The 23,472-nt window shown below is 33.2% G+C and overlaps 1 protein-coding gene across 2 annotated transcripts in view; it reads left to right on the forward strand.

Annotated features, from left to right (window-relative positions):
- The window catches only part of LOC126781620 (uncharacterized), a 28,663-nt gene extending 14,155 nt beyond the window's left edge, over window positions 1-14,508 (forward strand). For both annotated transcript variants that reach the window (XM_050506549.1, XM_050506550.1), the window contains one exon: window positions 14,499-14,508. The gene's annotated coding sequence lies outside the window, so the exon portion shown is untranslated. The remainder of the gene's footprint in view (window positions 1-14,498) is intronic.
- The last annotated feature ends 8,964 nt before the right edge of the window (window positions 14,509-23,472 follow it).

Raw genomic sequence — 23,472 nt, forward strand, 5'->3', positions numbered from 1 at the left:
CAATTCCCAGGTGGGGCCGATAAAAAGTTATTGGGTTTTTCTGTCAGAAAATTCTCAGTAGCAGCCCGGAGTCTGGAAGTTGGAACTGTGTAAACTCCCGTGCCTCGGAAAGCACGTAACGCCGTTGTTCCTGCGCCTGAACCCTTTCCGGTCGTGTCGGATTGCCGTCCCATCGGATTATGAGAGTTAGGGAATAGAGAGTGCACCTGTGTTTGCGCACACACTTGTGCACTATAATATCTCCTGCGTAGTTGGCTAATCTCTCTTGAGATTGGCCGCCGTGGCCGAAATCGGTCTGGAGAACATTATTTATTATTATTAAAAAGAAATAATTGTCTATGGTTGTCCACTTAATTTTCAAAGGCATTTTAACTTTTCTTATAAACGTTGAAGTACAACAAAAAAAGGAACAAAGGATATTTTCAAAATATTTATTTCTTCGTATTTATTTAGAGTCAGCATAAATCTGGGGATGTTAAATACGTATCCCTTGTTCTTACAAAAATGTAGGGCTAAATATACATTACTCTATCTATCTACTCTTTGTTAACTGTTCTTATCAATAGTGTACATAGTTATCATATTTATTTAAATATTAAGTCTATTTAGTACCTATGTATAAGGTACGTATATTAACTGCGCTATCAAGCGTCTAACGCTTTAATTGCTCTATCATCTCAAATATACGAGCGGTCCCGGAAACTGTTAAGCTATTCGTAAGAGAATAAACTTCATAATGCTGTAATAATATTTATTGAAAGTGAAACTTTTCTTTGGTTATGATGAAACTGGAGCATCTCTCACTGCACGAATTGAGACATTTTAGTGTATTAAAGATCCTTAATATTTGATTATAAAGTTTGACCAGGAACACAGATTAATCGTCTAAGTAACCTATGCAATATAATGTCAAACTAGACATCGCTGGTCTCTCTATATTATATTTCTAGAATTATGTCATGTTTCATAATAGCATTTACTTTTTAATAAGGATTATAAGGATTAACATAAGTAATAAGGATTATTAATATTTGGCGATTAACCGTTAAATTATGGATCTGGAATATATATTTTCATATATTAATAAATGGACAGGAATTAGCCGACGGTGTAAGAGATATTTTTTGTTTATATTTTTTATTTAATCCTAAATTTTTGTTTAATCCCGCTGAAAAATGTAGAGCGAGTAGCGTGTATTTGAAATCGCCAGCGCCTGGAGCACCTAACGCGTGTAAGTGCGTTGGAATACCCACTAAAAACCACCGGTACTTCCATTTCTTCAGAGGGTGTCACGGGATCGCTTGCGCATACCACTGTAACGCTTCGACGTCTTCATTCAAGGGTCAGAGAACCCCCCAAGCAGCGGCAAAGGTAACGGCGGAGGCAGAAGGTGCGTATTGATGGTGGTATCTACCCATACGTGTGGCAACGCCTTATAACCAGTTTACCTAAAGCATCTATTTATCAAAATGATTTAAGATATACTAGGCTTTATGATATTATCTATTGGACGTCAACCTTAACCTCGAACTTGTTAACAAGTTGATAGCTGTCGTAATCCTCAAACTGCAAACACACATTGTACTCAAACTTATCGCAGTTACCAACAAAGCACTTAACAGCTTTACGTCTTGTTTCGCCAATAAACCCTTTTGTAATTTGACTAACGTTACTTCGGTACTTTGTTTGACAATCCAACTTATGCAACGTAAGCTGTAAGCTAAGGGCAAAGACCACAGGGTGTACTTACCCAGGAAAGTCTCGAGCCACTTTGTAATAAGAACCGACTATGTTTTATGTTCTTAATAATTTTTCTTTGTTATAATACTCGTTATAAATTTCAATACAGAAAATGAAAAAGTAATTTAAAACTAAACAACTAAAGTAAAAAAGGAGGGAAAATTATTTAAAACGAATTTTATTATATTAACAAAGAATTAAATATAAATATAGACAAACCTAATGATTACTTTAGCCTTGGGTGATGTTGAACAGTTTCAGTGTTAACGAAGATAATCTAACTTCAATCAAGTAAAAACTTAAGATATTTCCTCGCCTCAATTTCTGAAGTAATTGTTTTAATATACAAAGTTTTAATTGTAACAGTTTTCGCGTACCTACAATTAGCGGTGTGTTTAACGCATAAACTTAAGCGTTGCGATGCAAACAACATTCTAACTAGTTATATAATATTTTGTTTAATTTTTAAAACTATATGAAAATATAGTCTTATACCCTAATTTATAGGGTATAAATTATTTTTCATTTTTTTAAAATTCTATTTTTAATTTTTCATCGACTCGAGGAAGTTATCATGAGGTACCTTAATGTGTTATGTCAAGTTTATCTACCAACTAACTTTAGTACAGCGTGGAAGAATAATAATTTAAAAAAACTTCTGCTTAAGTGGAGAAATGTTACCCGGCGGTAGGATCTTATACATATGAGGATTTGTATTATTCCGAAGCAGAAAGATAATATAAAAATGTATTTTCTTCTGTATCGGTATCTATTGAAGAAAACTTCACGAACCGTGTCTTATAATAGTTACATTTATAGAACATTGTACATATCGTCACCACACACACAAACACACACACACACAATGTCACAATCTCTTACATTTCACTCAAGAAATTGAAGTTGAACTTTTTACTTAAATATTATTAGTTTATATTTTTTATTTAGAAATTAATGCACCCTATACAGGTTAATATACTTCATTAAATTATTGGTGTTTAAAAAGCACGGAGTAATTTGAGTAAGAAATAACCTGTTTTTAAAATGCATCTCGAAGCCGTTATTGGTCGTCGTTGACCGCAATATTAATTTCGTATTTCATGAAAACCATTTTTCAAAAGACCGAGCTTTGCTATTAACTTAAACTATCCTTTACACATCGCGTAACGATGTTGTAACGATTTTCGTATTACAAACTGTTGGTCGTTGGTCGAAAGTAAGTTGATATATTTTTGGATGTACCTTTTTAAAGTAAATATTCTTTGAACGCTGTGTGAGAGAAAACGTTAAGACCGAATTTGTGTTTAGCATTTCTACATGTAACGTTTCTCAAATACACGTTTCTATTGCAATAAAAATTTTTCCCAACTATTCCAGACAAAAGTTCACAGGATGGTTACGTTATTTGAGTTTGTACTTACTTTTGTTTCAATAATATGGAATATTTAAATCTTTTGAAGCTTATTAACTTTGCATAATAGAAATACTGAAAAGAAAGAACAAAAAATAAGTAAGATAACAATTTTGGACGATTAGACGACGTGACGAAAATGTGATTTGACGTGTATTCATACAAATACAATTATTAAATTTGTAAATAGTAGATCCCTAAAAAGCTCACCACAATGCAAAACAAGAATAAAACTTTTTAAAATTGAATACGTCTACAGCTTTTTTCAACCTTTTGCTTTCTTTTTTCTCATAAGCAGCCATATCACGGGTATCATCAAGACAAGAGTAAATAGGCATCTTCTATGCACACTGCTTCTATCTTATAATAATTACCTTCAGAGGTATCAGGTGTGATTGTGGTCAATCGTTTCAAATCGTAACCCTATAGTCAATAATAAAAAAATGGATCGTATGTTATAAACGTCCTTCCAGTATAAGCGCAGGTTATTCCATTAGCGTAGTGCTTGGTTGCGGAGCGACGCAGCGCTCTTTCGGGCCGATTTTAAAATAATTGGACGAATAACTGAATCAGATCGGCGCTACGTGGGCTGCCTGGCTGTCTAGTTAACGGGAAATTGGTTTAATCCGTCAAAGAACGTTCAATACTATATGTTCAATACGAAGTTTATATTGGAAAATTTCCATCGCTCGTAAACATGATATGGAGACTTGACAATTTTCTCTCAATAAAATATATAAGCTTAAATGATTAAAATGTTTGTGCATAATTATATACTTATTACAATCATAATATTTTAGTTACGTAATTCGCTTATATAAAATCAATAAATATGAAGTTAAATTTTGTTTTAATATACTAATAATATAAATGCGAAAGTAACTTTGTCTGTATATTACGCTTTCATGGATAAACAGTTGCTATAAAGTCTATATGAATTAACCGTAACAGCCTGTGAATGTCCCACTGCTGGGCTAAAGGCCTCCTCTCCTCTTTTTGAGGAGACGGTTTGGAGCTTATTCCACCACGCTGCTCCAATGCGGGTTGGTAGAATTCACATGTGGCAGAATTTCAGTGAAATTAGACACATGCAGGTTTCCTCACGATGTTTTCCTTCACCGTAAAGCACGAGATGAATTATAATCACAAATTAAGCACATGAAAATTCAGTGGTGCTTGCCCGGGTTTGAACCCACGATCATCGGTTAAGATTCACGCGTTCTTACCACCATACACACCATATATACACCATCATTAAGCGATGTTTTAAATAAAGCTTTATATTTTAGTTGGAGAATATTTTAATTTAGTCTTAATTAAGTAGAACTAAGATCTTAGTTGCTTCATTGCGCTCAATATCATTAGAATATTATGCTCCTGAAATGAGGGTAAGGGAAATTAGGTTGCGGCCATATTGAAATTTCAAAAAATACAACTTATTTTAATAACTAAAATAGCATTGTCAATTATTTACGTTAGACAAAATATTGTTTTTTTTTATAATATTTCACTAACAGTAAAGTTTATGTTCTAATGCCGCCAAATGTTGGTACAAACCTTGGTATGTTGGTATACACCTGGTTGATTTTCATCACACGTAAGTTTCTCCACCGAGTACGACATAAATTATTACAACATGCAATGGTACCATTGTGCGTGATGAAATATGATCCAAAAACTTTCTTCCTTTTTAATAAGGGACAAAACAAATGCTTTCCAAATAAGCAATTATGTAAATGGCATATTACCATTATTGTAATTTACATATTTGGACTGTTTGGGCTGTTCTATGTTTGCACGTAAAAAAACTTACTATTAATTGAAGATTCAGTTGCGCGTTGCAAATCAAGAGTGATAATTTTACATTATAAGATAACAATTTATTCAAACTCAAGTTTAAGTTTTCCTATTGAACTTTTTCTACGATTCAAATGCAATACGTCCAAAATATTACATCGGCAAATTCACCATCATTCACATTAAGGTTGCACGAATGACTCGATCGTTCTTCATTCGTTCGTTCGTCTAAGGCTCCAGGTTCTTCTTATTTGTGCATTCGCATTCTAACTAAACACTATGAAATACATTAATAAACGTTAAGTTATGAAAACGAGAAAGTTAATTGTCATTCAGTTTCTGCAACTTATCAACAAACTAATGAATTGCCTTCAATCTAACTAAATATTGGGCAGTGGCAGCTGATGACGCTATAGACAAGCAATGAGATTTCAGACTAAAGCCGATTCAGTTAATCTGACTTGTATGGTAAGCCATCTAATATTAGCGTACTATGTCAGCATAATATTCACAGTCTCTATTCAAATATCAAGTATATATTCATAAGCATTAATATTCATAATAGGTCCCTTTCTTACAGCGGCCGCTCCCTAAAGTATCTTACACCCCATTACTCTCTCTAACCTAGGATTATGTTAGGTTATCCAGAATTTGTGGCCTAGATAAAGCCGGTGTTTCGGTATAATTACATTATTCTAAGATTAAACTCGACTAGTCTTAATTTAACTCATAATTGCTTTATTATTTTTTATTGACACATGAATGTCTGAGGTAAATATATAAATTACAAAGTCATAATAAGTAAATAAATATTTTAATCATAAAAAACGCAACGTATATAAATATAAAGTGTCAAATGAATACGTAGGTTTTTTTAACTGCAATTCAAGTAGTATTTTGTACTGTAGTATTAGAAAGTATTATGTACTGTTATAAATTTGATAATAATTTTTCCTTTTTAAATTATTTGATTTATATTGATCACTCTAGCATTCACTTGTTTATGTAAAATTTAATATCAGAATTCAGTTAAATATTTTGCTAGTAAATACTGTTATTTAAGTTAAAGATTTTTTTTGTCAGGTGTCTGTGTGCCGTGACCGAGTTAAAATGAGTGTATAAGCAAATTAGGTTACAAAAATCTCTAATTCAGTCGGTTCCTTAATAACGTTTCTGATGGGATATCGCAACAGGCAACACGGCTAGTAAATAAAATAATAAATAAAACGAATATGGAAGACATAGTCGTACTCTCATCAAGTTATTGTAAGATTATAGTCTAACTATAATTAACATTTTTAATGTAATGCTGAATGCAGGCGCATCAAAATAACGGCATATTTCGAGCTTGGCTTCTACGGAAATAAGTCGACTCTTATAAATATCAAGTACAATTATTATTGACTGCTTTTAAGCTCTTCATAGATCTAACTTTGCACAACAAAATAAATTCTCACTTAATCGAAGCCCTCTCGATGTAAAGAGGTACTGTTAATGAAATCGACGGCCCTCCAAACACCTCGCTAAGCGCCCCATCGTGAGCGATTACGAGATTTACTAAATAAATAACACTCATTTAATAGGGCTTAGAGAGAGCCACCCACATTCAGTGGCCATTAAAATCATCAACTCTTCAGATATAAATCTCTGTTTACAGTCCAGCATAATTTTCCAGATGACATAATTTCATAAACGATTAAATAATTAAATTAAAAAAAAAATCTTTTTCATTTATTTAGTAGGCAATTTCGAAATAAATCTAAAAAATATGTTTATATAAATATAGTCTATTATATTAAAAGCACTTTTAAATCTTAATGTTATGAAATTAGTTCGACTGTAAAGCTACCATTGGAATGGACTGTTGATTCTACCGAAGAGAAGCTAGGACTTTACTCTTTTCCACTTTTTAAATAATATACAAAATATAAGCCTACCTAGGGAATAATAAATCCCTATTGACTAATTGACTTGAAGAGTTATCCAGCGTCATCGAGATTGGCCACCGTAGCAGAAAATCGCTCTGATTATAATAACGAGGAAATTATTATTTGTTGATTGTTTTCTTACTGCAGGATTAATGAGGATTCCTTAAAAGCCCAATAAATTTTAATTGACCTCATAATTTGACTTAGACCATCGAGACACAGTCCTTTATGTACAATAATCCGAAATAAATAAATATATCGAGTAATCTTATACCGAATAATCCTATATAAATTTTTCTGATAAAATTGTTACAGTTTAACCACAAAATGTATTATTTAATTAAAGGAAAACTGACTGTACAATTGTATTCAATTAATTTAAACTAGATCACGTTCAACTTCATTTCCACTGTTTCACGCGAGAATATCTCGAAATTCAAAGAAATTCCTTTTAATGTTCTTGATCTTTAATTTCTTATGCTTGTAGCTAAACTTTGGGATTTTAATCTTGAGATTACTGAAAATATGTTACTACATAGATTACTTCGAAAATTATGTTTCTAGATGTATTTCTTGCACACGCCCGCACTTTCCCGATTTAAGCTACTTTTGAATTATTAGTCTTTTGCATACGACCCTTCTAAATGACTTTCCAACATTCTTGGCTGGCTGACCGCGATTGATTTTGAAATTTACTTGACAGAAAAAACTGACTAACTTTTTATCGACATTGGACTGGACATCGGAGCCAGAAGTCCAACGGGGCGGTTATATATATATTACATATTATTACATAATATTTATACCGAGATGGCCATGTGGTTAGACACATGAATCTTATCCGATGATTGCGGTTTGATATTTGATATTGGGCTAGCTAACATTTACTTAAATTGTGTTTTTAATTCAGGAACACAGATATGAAAGCTGCATTAAAATCTGCCACACATATATATATAATAAACTGCATTAGAACAACCTGGTATTAAGGTAGCATGCACAAGCGATCCCGTGAAGCCACCCAAATGCGACAACGAGAGGATACCGCTTGTTTTTTTAGTGTATATTCCAGTTCATTGGATGTTCTAGGCGCTAGCAAGACCCCTCTTTTCATGTGGAGTACACGTAACTGTGTTTTGCCATCAAAAAAAAGGATCGTGGTGGAATGAGGTATAAGCCTCCTTATCGAAAAAAGAGAAGTCCTTAGCTATGAGACATTTACAGGCTATTATTTACATAAATGATGTTACTCTGTTATTATATTTTTTTAATAAAATCTAATCCTGCTAAAGAATTCTCTAATAATTAATTCAATTGTAATTGTAGCATACAATGTTCACTAATTGAGGTTGGCTGTTTCAATCTAACGACCCTCGTAGGGTCGTTAGATTGAAACATCCCTTATGTGTTGTCAGTAACGGTACTTTATATAAATACAATATCAATACCAATTTATGTATATATACATAAACTGCTCCTACTATAATAAAAAATATTTTTGACTATGATTTTGGTAGGCCACATATTTGTCTTTATAAACTAGATCTTTCTTACTTAACCGGTAAAGCTCGAAAAAACATTTCCCTTCTTTGAAATATTATTATCATAGATTCCCAATTTACCACATAGAGCAATCGTATTATTTCACTCACCTTTGATTGTAACTCCTACATATTCATATCTCTAATCTACACAGCTTTGAGTTCGAATACACTCCATATTGTCTACGTGTCGACTATATTGCCGTTATGAAGTTAGTTCTCGTGCCTTGTTTTGTGCATAGTTTTCGTTATGGACTGCTCTGTTCCTCCAGTGACTAGCTTAAAGCTGAAGATCCCGAAGACACGTTCAAGCCCTAGAAAGCCCAAGAAATGGTGTAGAATTTGTCAGTCAAGAAATTCACGTTAGCAGTCCAAAGTTTGTAAATTCGTTTGGCTCTCTTACGCCCAAGGTCTCCTTGGTCTTGTCGCTTCCTTACTTCGATTCTTACATTTTTAAGAAAAAGATTTTAATATATTTAAGGAAAATGCATTTTGAATAAAGTTATTCTGTTTTATTCTACATATACATAATTAAAACTGTTTTGTGCTTGCTCTCTTGTAAACTATAATTATCCCCAATCGCGTTGAATAAGAAGATGTATTAAGTAGTGGTAAATTCAATATTCAAGTTTTTATACCTTAGAACAACTGGTTTTACGCACCTCAAACTAAAGAAGATAATTATAGTAGAAATTATATATAAACTTTATAAACAAAAGTATTAAAACTATTTTATCTATTTTTGCACATGAATAAGAACGTGACGACTTTATATTATATAATATAAAAATAATAATAATATCCTGGGACATTTTCACACAGATGGCCGCATCTGATCCTAAATTAAGCGTGTACCGAGCTTGTACTATGGAACAACTGATATATTACATATACTATTTTTATTTTGTAAATATATACTTATATAGATAATAACACCCAGACTCAGGACAAACAGACATGTTCATGCACACAAATATCTGTCCTGGGTGGGAATCGAATCCACAACCTTCGGCGTGAAAGGCAAGCACCAACCACGACAACCGGCTCGTCATATATAATTATAGTTAATATTATTCGCTCGTCTGATTTTTAAACATAAATTAAAAAAAAACATTTTGATACGTAATGAGTCGTTATCATACAAGACTCACAGAATATATTTAAACAAACTCAGTTTAATATGTTACATCATGGTACTTATACAACATCTGGTTATTTCATACTTTTTACCGTGGCACTAAAAAAGGAGAGGATCGAACAAACAATTTCATGTGACAGTGAATTTTCCGTAATTTTAAATAAAATGTATGTGATTAAAATAGGATATTGAAGAGAAACAAATGAGTTAACAATATTTGTTATCCCTTATACAATGAATACATTCCACATTCGAAACTTATTCCAATAATGTCACACCGAAGCGCAGATGTTAAAGTTGACACTTCGGGTTAAACCTCGTCTACAATTTCACCTAAAGTTGCTAACAATTTCGAAATACAGAATTGAACTTTACATCTCTTTGTTAAAACTAGGTAAGTTCTGAAATTATATGTAAAACAACAGAACTGAAATGTATATAACGTTATTGGTATGATTGTGTAGTGTGTTGGCTTTTGATATATTTATTTTAATGTGAATCTGTTTTTTTTTATTTGATATTAAATCAACGTTAAGGGTTGTCGATAATTCTGTCATATTTTTTTTATATTATATCGACTAACTCGCATGATTTTTATTTTATTTTTTATTTCGAAATACTTTGACGGACTGGCAAATGGGACACCTGATGACGTCACCATATTCCATGGACATTAGCGTTGTATGGAATACTGGCTACCAACCTTGGGAACTACTTACATACATATATATACTACATACATAACATATGTTACCCTTGTGGGTTGTACTCGAACACCCTTTGAACCGGAAAGAAAACAATATAAGGTATTTACTGGTGGTAGGGCTTTGTGCAAGCTCGTCTGGGTAGGTACCACCCACTCATCAGATATTCTACCGTAAAACAGCAATACTTGATATTGTTGTATTCCGGTTTGAAGGGTGAGTGAGCCAGTGTAATTACAGGCACAAGGGATATAAAATCTTAGTTCCCAAGGTTGGTGGCGCATTGGCTATAAGCGATGGTTGACATTTCTTACAATGCCAATGTCTAAGGGCGTTTGGTGACCACTTACCATCAGGTGGCCCATATGCTCGTCCACCTTCCTATTCTATAAAAAAAATATTGCTATTATTATATATTCTATATAATTGCATTAGAATACTGGACGGAATAAGCTCCAAACCTCCTCTAAGCAAAGAGAGGGCCTCCTCTCTTTGCTTAGAGGAGCAGTAAGATATTTACAGGCTGTTATTTTTTACATTAATAAAACCAAATTTGTCATAATATTCTGAAGCAAATATTCGCGTACTGTGAACGATGACGCGGATTGCGACTAAAACAAATGTATGGAAGTGTATCAAGCAGGCCACGGGCAACGGCGACCGGCGGCGCGAAAGGAACTGTGAATGTTGCCGCGCGAATAGCACGAGCGTCAGGCGAAGCGACTGGTAGCAAAAATACTCTAGGAACCAAATTGGTTTGGTTGTATTCGCCGCCAAACAATGGGCATGGATTTTTTTCATAGGTGTATTTAAGTTAGTTGTGAGCTGAGAGGGCCCAGTGGTAAGAATGCGTTAATCTTAACCGATGATCGTGGATTCAAATCCGGGCAAGCACCTCTGAATTTTCATGTGCTTAATTTGTGAATATAACTCATCTGCACGAGATGATGATTTACGGTGAAGGAAAACATCGTGCGGAAACCTGCATGTGTCTAATTTCACTGAAATTCTGCCATACGTGTATTCCACCAACCCGCATTGGAGCAGCGTGGTGGAATAAGCTCCAAACCTTCTCCTCAAAAAGGTAGAGGAGGCCTTTACCCCAGCTGTGGGACATTCACAGGCTGTTCGGTATTTAAGTTAATATAAAACATTTTTTGTCTTTTACTATTTAGTTTATTATTCGACTATCCATCAGTATCAAGAAATGACTCATTCAGAAATAAAAACATATTGACTAGCGTTTGGTCTTAGTTTCCAAACTCGCGGTACCTGCTGTAAGCTTGGCGTGTAATTTATATGTACAGGCTGAGGTGGGCAACAATTTTGGCGCCGCAACAATCTCACGTGCAGTAAATCTGCCTAATGAGATGTTTCAGTCAAATTAATTCAGGAGGGATTTCCTAGAGTGCTTGTTTTCCGCAAATGTACCAAGGAGTCGTGCACTGCGTAGAACTTCGGTTCATTCTTTGTATAAAATCTCTTCGCTCTCAAAAAAAAGCTTGTTTCGCTTGTTTAATTGAATTTTCCCTAATGTTTGAATAAATTCAATGTTGAGTTGAGTGTAAACAAAACATATATATACATTTGGTAAGCAATACGTTTATAGTAGGTGTGTACATAATTATTGGGGGTAATTTGATATAAATCTGCGCACCTTCAATGTTTGTTCACGTCTTCGCGAATACCAACAAACTATAGTATATGCAACTGTATATACTAGCTCGAGGATAACTTCGCTTTGTTACTTCGTGTTTAATTGTGTGATTAAAACGGAGAGAGCTTTTTTATAAATTTCGTATTAATGTGCAAAAAATGTGTGCATGTAGTTGTAGGTGTTTGTCTATATAAAATTTGGTAGTAGGTGTTAAATATGGGTTTATAAATAAAAGTTTAATAATTTTGTTTTGAATAATCTGTAGTTCTGCTGAATGAGTTTTAGCGGCAATACCCCACACTTCAGGTAAGTATAAAAGATGTGGTTTAACTAGGTAGTTATAGACGATATATCGCAGGGATCGTAGAATATAACGAACAACATTACAAAAGAGCCCAATGCATGAAGAAAGATTTGTTTTGTTCTATGCGAGTTTTCTACGTTAAATTGTCATTCAGCCTCAATGCCAAATAGCTTATATCCAGACGTCCTGAGTTCAAATTTCGAATCGGAAAAAATATTTTAGTTTAGTCAAGAAATTATCAGTACAATTACTTTTGTCTGTTTTCTCACCAATGACGTCGGATTTACGTTACATCGTATTGAGAATAAGGGAATCAGATCGAAGTAGGAATATTATGTTACAACAGCAGTATTGTACAGTTTTCACGACTGTAATAATAAATGTAATATCGACTTAAACCTTTTATTTTTTTAAATAATAATAATTATTATTATAAATAAAAAGGTTTAAGTCAAGAAATTATCAGTACAATTACTTTTGTCTGTTTTCTCACCAATGACGTCGGATTTACGTCACATCGTATTGAGAATAAGGGAATCAGATCGAAGTAGGAATATTATGTTACAGCAGCAGTATTGTACTGTTTTCACGACTGTAATAATAAATGTAATATCGACTTAAACGTTTTTATTTATAATAATAATAATAATTATTATTTATTTATTCAAGTAACAAGATTCATATACAATATTACAAAAAAATAAAATAAAATAAACACTACTATCTACTACTTATAAAATTTATTCGTCCAGCTGAAATTTTACAACAGAGGTTTATAAATATACAGTCTAGTCTGTTAGCAACCATGATTAGAATTTTGTTGGAGCTGGAAATTGAATTTATACGCCATTGAAAAGACTTATTTTTATATTTTGTACCAATAAAAATCATTAAGCAAATAAAATAATACTAGACAAATATTTTAATAATCAAATTCAAAAGAGAGCATAACAAAACATACTTAACAACCACGCTGAAATGTCTAACCGAGATGAATAAATAATGTCAATATATAAATTGAAAAAAAAAATGCTAGTAAATATAATTAGCGATCCCTCACAGGGGTTGGAACAAGTGAATTATATCTTACGTACCTTGTTAACATGGCAGCGTAAAAAGAGGAAAAAGTATTAAAATATTACGCAAATAATTATTATACGAAAAAGTTATATTTGAATTCTAACAGTAATTATACAAAGACCGTTTTCGTTTAAATGTGTAAATGACATTCGTAAACATTAATTCGTAAAGAAAAATATACAAAGTGGTTGATTTGATAACAACGGTCGTATTTCAACTTCGAAATCGAAAATTATGAGTTGGACTTTTTATATTATTTTATTTTAATGTTGTTGTTTTAAAATACGAGTAAGTGCATTTAGTCGCTAATAATTTGCTTTTTATTTTATAGTATATGGACGAGCATATGGACCACCTGATGGTAAGTGGTCACCAACGCTCATAGACATTGGCATTGTAAGAAATGTTAACCATCACTTACATCGCCAATGCGCCATCGACCTTGGTAATTAAGATGTTATGTCCCTTGCAATTACAGGCACAATTATACTGGCTCACTTATCTTTCGAATCGGAACACAACAATACCAAGTACTGCTGTTTTGCGGTAGAATATCTGATGAGTGGGTGATACCTACCCAGACAAGTTTGCACAAAGCCCTACCACCAATAAATTTAGTTGAATTGTTTTTAGAAATATAAAAAATCATATTAAAAGAAAATACTTTAAAATTGAATCAACACAATTGGAAAAGTGACAATAAAAAAATACTAGTTGCTTGAATATAGTTGATAGTCTGTTCAGATGTGTCAAATCGCTTTTAATTTGACACGAGCGTCTACTATTGACACGTGCGAAAACAGTTTTTTAAACCTTGTAATTTTGAACCAATTACGTTCAAATATATTCTTAACATTCTAGTTACTAGCATTACGCTAATGATATAACGCTGCTGTAACCTAAGACGGAGCATATTTGTCTAGAGGACAGCCTGTAACCTAAGACGGAGCATATTTGTCTACTCATATTTATTTTTATTAAAGATATCCAAATTGTACATCAACAAAAATCTTTTATATACGAAACAATCTCTGCAAATATATATTGTGGTAAAACAGTATTTTGAAAAAAGGAAATATTTATGGTAAATATGTAAACAAACAAATTTATCATAATTAAATTACTGATCTCAGGAAATAGTCAATTGTGCAGGATTATAGTACAAAAATATGAGTGCACTCTATAAGCCGACAGAAAGGCAATCCGACACAATTGGGGAGAGATTAAGGACAAGCCAATGATTTTAAGTACTTTTCAAGGTTTGTTTCTAGGTGGTAAGGGTTTTGTGCAAACCATCAGATATTCCACCGCTAAACATCAATACTTAGTATTGTTGGTTTGAAGGGCGTGTGAACCAGTAACTTCAATCACAAGGTACATAAAATCTTCGTGTCAATAGTTTGACCTTTTATATCGATTTTCATTTTTGTTTCAGGTTAACTGTAAAAACAAATAGAAAATTAATAACGTCTATGTGATTCAGAATACGTTTTATTCAACCGGCTTAATAAACCAAAGAAAATAGAGTGCTCGCTTTACGAGCGTATAAACTATTCTTTTTGACTCTGAATAAAATAAACTATAACGGAGTATGCAAGGTCTGAGTGTTATTATTCACTGGCAAGTAGGGATGAAAAATATTGTAAGGAAATAATGATTGTTAGTAGGTTCCTATTACTTATTCTGTAAGAACGTACTTCGTGTCTCGGTGGTGAAATGTTGAAAACCGACTTATGGTGATACTAATTTGTTGTTGTCGATAACGTCACATATCGCTCCCTTCTGTTCTGCGGTGGGTTTTGTTCTTATAGAATATGTGAGACCTTAATGAAACATTTACAGACTATTATTTATTTTAGCGAACGATCATAGCTTATAACATCGTTGATCAACATTCGTTTCGATCATAGTAAAAAAATATAAACCAAATACGTAAAAATAAATATATTATATAAGCGAAATGATAAAACTGATGTTCAAATTATCCGCAAGTGTGAAGCATAAGCATATTACGCATTTTTTGGAAATATCCCTGTGTGCATGCAGCATTGATCATAATAATAATAACATTTCAAGTATCAAAAAAGGCGATATGGCCCAGTGGTAAGAACGCTTGAATCTTAACCGATGAACTTGGATTCAAACCCAGGCAAGCACCTCTGAATTTTCATGTGCTTTATTTCTGTTTATAATTCATCTCGTACTTTTCGGTGAAGGAAAACATCGTGAGGAAATCTGTATGTGTCTAATTTCATCAAAATTCTGCCACATGTGTATTCCACCAACCCGCATTAGAGCAGCGTAGTAGAATAAGCACCAAAACTTCTCCTCAAAAAGGGAGAAGAGGCCTTAGCCCAGCAGTGGGACATTTACAGGCTGTTACTGTACTGTACTACAAGTATCATCATCAACCTTCTTTCGTCCACTCCTGGACATAGGTCTCTCCAATGCTACGCCACTGAGATCCATCTTCAGTTTTCAATCTCCATCCGCTGTCATCCACTGTGCGTATATCGTCACTTCACCTAGCAGGAGCACCTTACGCTACGTTTGCCAAGGCGTGGTCTCCACTCCACTATATATCACCACTCGATCATAAGTAAATTGTTAACATTTCACGGGTGAGTAATGACGCAAGTTCTTTGTGGTGTAACCGTAATACGAGACCACAAATCGTGAAGATATTAAAAAAAATATTAAACAAGTATTATAAGCATCGAGCTTATATTCAACATTAGAAAGTTACTTCCCTCGAACTCAAGGAACAACACTATTATAATTTTAATTAAAGAGAGAAATACAAACTAATATTCAAAGAAAACGAGCCTACTTTTAATGTTAGCGTTTAAATAAATTATTCGTTTAATTAAAGCCAATACGATTTCAACATCAGCTGTGTTACTCGGCTCCGTATCCGCAACATGCTGCCACTGGAACAGGATTAATTACATTCCGTCTTCGGCATTCTAGCAAAGAGTACAGAGACATGTATGTATGTGTAATTACATGTATAATTACAGCACCGGCTTTAGTCGTTTTATTTTGTGACACTTGTATTATTCAAATAGAGAGAACATTCACTAGCCCATAGTGGCCTTTTGAATGATTTTTATACAATATTGCCGCACTGTTGATTTTTTTTTAATCTGACTGATTGTCAGATTTATACTCATTTGTTTTTTTTTTCAATACTCGGATCTCAATCCGTTGGATGTAAATTTATTGGTGTTGTTTTTTTTAATGTGTAAGCGAACTGGCAAATAGGCCAATTAAGAGTAACCATTGCCCATGGACATCACGACTGTACGAAATTATCTCTCACATCGCCAGTGCATTGGCGATGTGAGAGATAATTTCGTACAGTCCAACATTAGAAACTAGGTTGTTACGTCCCTTATACCTGTAGTTACTATTTGACAGTTAAGTATGCGATATCACCCATATTTACCCAGATGGGTTTGCACTAAGCAAGTTTTTTTTATAGGTTACAAAATTGTAATATTTTGTTATTTAAGTTTGCAGCCAATTGAATTTTAAAGCTAATTACTAAAGCGAAATACCGCACAAGTTTATTATTAAATATCCACCGCCATTATAATTAATACTGTACATACACTATTAAAATTGTTCAGTACTCGTGTAGTGACCGCTATCAATTTGGACTTTGATCACGAATGTGTTTGACATTAGCACATCGTGCCTGGTCCCAACTATGTATTCATAAGCTAACATTAAATGGGTCTGAGATTAGTCTGCAAATATCGTTTGATCTGATATAATACTGTAGCGTAAGGGGTTAACAAGGTCGACTCAAAGTCAAACTCAACTTTCTAATATGTGTTTGCTAGCGATCAAAGTTTGAAATCAATATAAAAGTAATGCCCCTATGGTTTGAAGTGACACCACTGAATTTTCATGTGTTCAATTTTTGTTTTTAATTCATCTCGTTTTCGGTGGTGAATAAAAAATTTTAAGGAAGATTCACGTTGTCAGGGGTACAGAAAGGACATACGGTTTTTGTTACTTCGGTTATTATTATGTATTTTTAACAATCTTCGACCGATTGTAACAATTCCTTGTGCTGGAATATATTTAAAAAAAATATATTTAAAAGCGCGTCATTGCCTGTCACAGAAGAGGATATTCTTCTTACTTACTTTTTGACACGAAATTTGGGGACTTCGAAAATACATATATATTATTGTCAAGGAATATTTGATGTACTAGTTGGTTTTTTTAGCATTTAAACTATTTTAGTTATTCTTGTTTGTTATTTGCTTATTCTAATTATAAAGCCATATACTTATTTGTGATTTATTAAAAAAAAAATTTAACAACTCCATCACGAAGTTGAAGTTTTACAGTTATTGCACAGTTCTAATTTGTCGTTTATCTTGAGGGTAAAAGACGGTAGTTGTGGATATTAACAATGAAATTCTGCATCGATTTTAAATGCTCATTCTGTGTTTTTTAACTGTTGCCGAATTCTCAAATATGTTTTTTTTAGTAAAATAAAAATATTTTTATCATTTCCTAAAATTAGAGGAAAGTAACTAACTACATTTATCACTGCAATGATTTTTTTTTATTTGTACTGATATAGCTTTTGATGTTCTTATATAATTACCGTCAAGCGGTATTGTGTTTATAATTCATCTCGTGCTTGACGGTGAAGGAAAACGTCTTAAGGAAACCTGCATGTCTCTAATTTCACTGAAATTCTGCCATGTGTATTCCACCAACCCGCATTGAAGCAGCGTGGTGGAATAAGCTCCAAACCTTCTCCTCAAAAAGAAAACAAACAAAAGGCCTTAGCCCAGCAGTGGGACATTCACAGGCTGTTACTGGTTACTAGTACAATTACATATTTATTAATGAAGTTGACCAAGCGTGTATTACGTGTATACACGTACAATATACAAAGTATTATCTTTCTTGGTAATAAAAAAATATTAAAGCTATGAAAAATAATAGTTCTCTGAATACATTACTTATGCAAAACATTCGAGTCGGAGAGATTTAAAAATGAAAATACAACGAACTTTTACGAGAACGGTTACGTAAAAGAAATCCAAAAATTCTTTTCAGTTTCCGGACACAATAGATTACTACATTTTTGTGCAAAGTGGTTATGCTTATTACACAATCACAAAACTTAGCTTCTCTTCAACTTAAGATGTGAAATACTTATTGTTACTTTATAATGTTTAGACGAATTATTTATTTATTTAACAACAAAATAATTTTGTTTATTTTTATTCTTGATACCCATAAGCCTTGTCGGTTTGTAACGGTCAATTTGTTATAAAAATTATCTATGGGTGGTAATTTAAACTTGTTTGATTTATAATCTTAAAGTCCTGGGGGGTCGTCTGGTGCTATAGCAACGAATTTAATTCTACTATTACCCCTTATATTGTCTGCACATATATTTACTTATCCCTTAAGAACGTTAAGTTTTAAGCATTAAGTTTATTTCAGTCTCATTTAATTTCTTGGCTTATAAAAAGTTTTTGAGGGAAGACTATTTTTTATAACTTTATGAAACCCCAACAAAATATACAAGAAGCCAGCTTACTAATAACGTAAATAAAGATACAAAAGTGCATCTATATGAAGAAATAATATTTTATAATAACTTTAAAAATCTACTTGAAATCAATGAAAACTAACTCGCTTTTTATTATCAACATTATGATTTACAGAATAATAGTTTTTTCTAGTTAAAAGCACATAACAATAATTTTTTTAAAAGGTAAAAACGAGAGTTTTTTTTCGGGATAACAAAATATTATAAGCTTAATAATATAAGTATAGATAAAAGAGTTTGTTTGAACAGGCTAATCTCAGGATCTACTAGTCCGATTTGAAATCAATCTTTTTGGCTTAGATAGAAAATTTAAAAGCTTAACTCGGATGAGACTTCGTGGAATAGCTATTTCGGTATATAAATATCATAACTTTGAGTTTTTTTAACTCAATGGTTATCATATCATGTCACAAAACGAAATACAGTCAATATTAAAAAAAAATTTTGACCTAAATATAGATAAAAATATCCACCGTCATTTATCTTATTCATAAATATTTACGCGCGTGATGTAAAGGGATGTCCAATGAAAGATGACGTACTATGATTGTAGGTCAACAAATATATCAAAACAATAACACACAAGTTTTAAGCATTTGCGATTCATGTTATCATAATATTTGGCTTAAAATTATAAACACAAATGAAGCACATGAAAATTGGAGCTAGCCTGGAATTGAACTCGCGATGTTCCATTGAGATCGACGTGTTCCATCCACTAAGGTTTTCTCTTTTTTAAAAATATTATATACAAAGTATTTAGATTGTTGCCTGACAGGTCCGTAAGTCATTTGAACCTTCGGGGGTATTATTGGTCTCTTTGCATAATAATGAATATGCAAAGGGAGCAATAAATCTGGTTCAATCGTCCCGGCTAATGTCACGATGAAATCAAATTAATATCTCTACACGGTTCTGTTTATTAGGTAATCAATGGGAAATATATATTTGGCTCAAATAATAGTAATGTCAAAAATCACATATCTTGAAACTTATCATTCTAGTATTATACAACTTCGGAAAATACTGGAAATGGCGAGTTAGAATTTCGTTCCGTATACAATTATCAAAAAAAGTGTAAAAAAGAAAACGATAATTGAATCCGCTTCAAAAAATATTAAAAAATGACAAAAAACTCAAGTGGTTTCTTTTTTGCTTTCACATTTTTTTGTAGCTAACCATGTAGTGGCTGTATGACGCTGCACCAATATCAATAATTTAATTTCTATACCGCTCGCCACAATAATTGGTAAACATTTCGAAAGCGAATATTTTTATACAAGTTATATTGACAATATTTTAAAAACAAATTTAAAGATGTATATGTCCGACCATATATATATTTATATATTAGGTCCTTACATATGAAATTAGCGTTTTGTCGTACTGACCACTTTGATCTGAAATATCTCCTCTTTAAGTTTATTAAGAATTCCAAATTTATAAATTCATTTAGCTGGTACATTTGAGTTTTAAAAACAGTCATTCGTTTGTTTTTTCCTCATTATTTTTTTCTTTGGCGTCGCTTATTACCGCACAATGGAAAACATGAAATATCGGTATATTTACGAGTACGAGTTCTACCGTGGCACCAGTGCTGCAGAAACAGCTCGAAGGATTCATAATGTTTACGGCGCTGGTGTCGCAAAAGAAAGCACGGTACGTTTTTGGTTTCAACGTTTTCGTTCTGGAAATTTTGACCTTCAGAACCAACCCCGTGGACGGCCGGAGACCAAAGTGGAAAATGAAGAATTAAAGGCTATTGTGGAAGCGGATCCATCACAAAGCACTTCAGAGATAGCTGCAGGCTTCGGGGTAAATGATAAAATTGTGTTAATTCAATTTGAAGCAAATCGGGAAAGTAAAAAAATTTGAACGATGGGTACCTCATGAATTGAGTCGATCTCTCGAATAAAATGAGATCTAACTTCGAAACATGCGTCGACTGTGTTACTTTGCTCAACCGACATAATAATGAAGGAATTTTAAATCGAATCATTACATGTGATGAAAAGTAGATACTGTACGATAATCGGAAGCACTCGTCGCAATGGCTGAACCCTGGAGACCCAGCCAAATGCCCTAAACGATAATTGACTCAGAAAAAAGTTACAACACTCATAGTGTTTGGTGGACAAGCGCCGGTGTCGTTCACTACAGCTTTCTAAAATCTAGCCAAACGATTACGGTAGATATCTATTGTCAGCAACTGCAAACCATGAAAAAGGAACTAGCTGCTAAACAATCGAGATTGGTCAATCGCTCTAGGCCACTGCTGCTTCACGACAACGCAAGACCACACACTGCACACAAAAAAACAATCATTAAGTTAGATGAGCTACAATTGGAATGTCTGCGACATCCACCGTACTCCCCGGACCTAGCTCCAACAGATTACCATTTTTTCCGGAATTTGGACAGCTTCTTACAAGGAAAAAAATTCAACTCCGATGCGGCAGTCCAAACCACCTTCAAAGAGTTTATTGATTCTCGCCCCACATTTTAATCACATTTTATGCATTTATATGCCATGGCGGATTACATAGTTTTTAAATAGGTATATAATTCTGCTGCACTATGTTCGTTTAGTTCAGTGGAATTATAATACACACATGTCACTGTGGCTTTATCTGGACGTGGCTGGACCTATTTAGATGAAATTTTGTGGGAATCGCAGCGACCGGGTCACAGGAATTTTTTTAACAAAAAAAAATTATTTATATATATAGTAATCTTATTTCTATGTCTTATTCTATTTACTGGTGGTAGGGCTTTGTGCAGGCCCGTCTGGGTAGGTACTACCCACTCATCAGATATTCTACCGCAAAACAGTAGTAGTACTTGTTATTGTTGTGTTCCGGTTTGAAGGGTGAGCGAGCCAGTTTAATAACATGCACAAGGGACATAACATTTTAGTTCCCAAGGTTGGTTGCGCATTGGCGATGTAACCGATGGTTTACATTTCTTATAATGGCTATGGGTTTTGGACCACTTACCATCAGGTGGCCCATATGCTTGTCCACGTACCTATACTACAAAAAAAATCACCCGTACGAAGTCAGAACGACTGGCTTGTTATAAAGCAATCAGTATATAGGTCACGTACTTAAGGAAATAAAAAAAATGTGTTTTTATTTAAAAGAAACAATTATATCAAACACTTTTCGTACACTAAAATTATACAAGAGCATCTGGAAAAATTACAATATCTCTGTCCGCCTTCGAGCCATTGAAGTTAATTGCTCTCTTGCAATATTTATCTTGTTTAAGAAATTCCCGAAGAAGAGAAATGAAAGATACGCTGCCGTTTGTGTAAAGCTAATTTAAATATTTGTTGCACGAATACTATTTGTTCTGAGATCCTGATGGAAAACGCTATTGTAACACTTGACATTTATCAAATTATGAAAATTGTATTTTGCATAAAATAAATATACTTAACAACTATCTTAGCATTATTCTTTAAAATATAAAAAATATGTTAAAATTCGTATGAAAAATGTGTTTGTACACAGTATATATTTTAGTGCACACACTTATTTATTTCACCCTTCGCAGTGATGGCTAATCCTTATAAATCGACCAGGAGGTCGAGTTGTTATACGCAGACGCTGAACTTCTAGGTAGTTTATAAATGGTTTCATGTTTATTTATAATTTATTTGTGTTCCGGTTAAAAGCTAAATCCATACATATTTCTATTTATTTATCATCTTAATTATTTTGTATTACATTATATCGTAAACGTTTTGTAAATTGTGTGCAATAAATAATAAATAAATTTAAACATTGTATAATGTGGTATAGTTATAAGTTTACTGTTGGCAGGCCTTTGTGCAAGCTCGTCTTACCCACTCATCACATATTCTACCGCAAAAAAGCAGTACTGGGTATTGTTATGTATCGGTTTGAACGGTGAGTGAGCCAGTGTAATTACAGGCACAAGGGACACTACATCTTAGTTTCCTAGGTTGGTGGCGCATTGGCGATGTAAGCGATGGTTTTCATTTCTTATAATGGCTATGGGTTTAGGACCACTTACTATCAGGTGGCCCATATGCTTGTCCACGTACCTATACTACAAAAAAATGTTTTATGAAAGTGGTTCACTTTTTTACGTTCGGATCTTGTCTAATATCAAAAGAGTGAAAAGGAAAGTAATAAAATTATCACAAACATAATATTTTATCTACGTTAAACTGTTTGCGATTTCGAGGCGTGACAATTGAGTCAATCTCGATACTTTCTCGGTCGAAGAAAATCGTCGTTCGAAGCTGCGGTTAAACTACAAATTCGCTCGCGTAGCGCTACAGCGCTGCAGGATTCAATGGATTCTCGTGAGTTTACGGACTTACCTACCGCTTGTTCGGCGCTCACTATCGCGTTTCACTTTAGCACTAATTTTACAGCTAACAGTATATTTTCCAGCGCACTAAGTGTGTAACTTTGAACATATCCTTGAATTTATTGTACGACTACTCGGATTTAAAGTACTTAAGTATTTAGACTGGAAATACCTTTACCTTGTTAACATTTTTTGCATAAAACTAGCTTAAGAAAATTATTGTTACTAAATAACGTCA

Source organism: Nymphalis io, chromosome 4, assembly GCF_905147045.1.
Source record: "Nymphalis io chromosome 4, ilAglIoxx1.1, whole genome shotgun sequence".
Classification (NCBI taxonomy): Eukaryota; Metazoa; Arthropoda; class Insecta; order Lepidoptera; family Nymphalidae; genus Nymphalis; species Nymphalis io.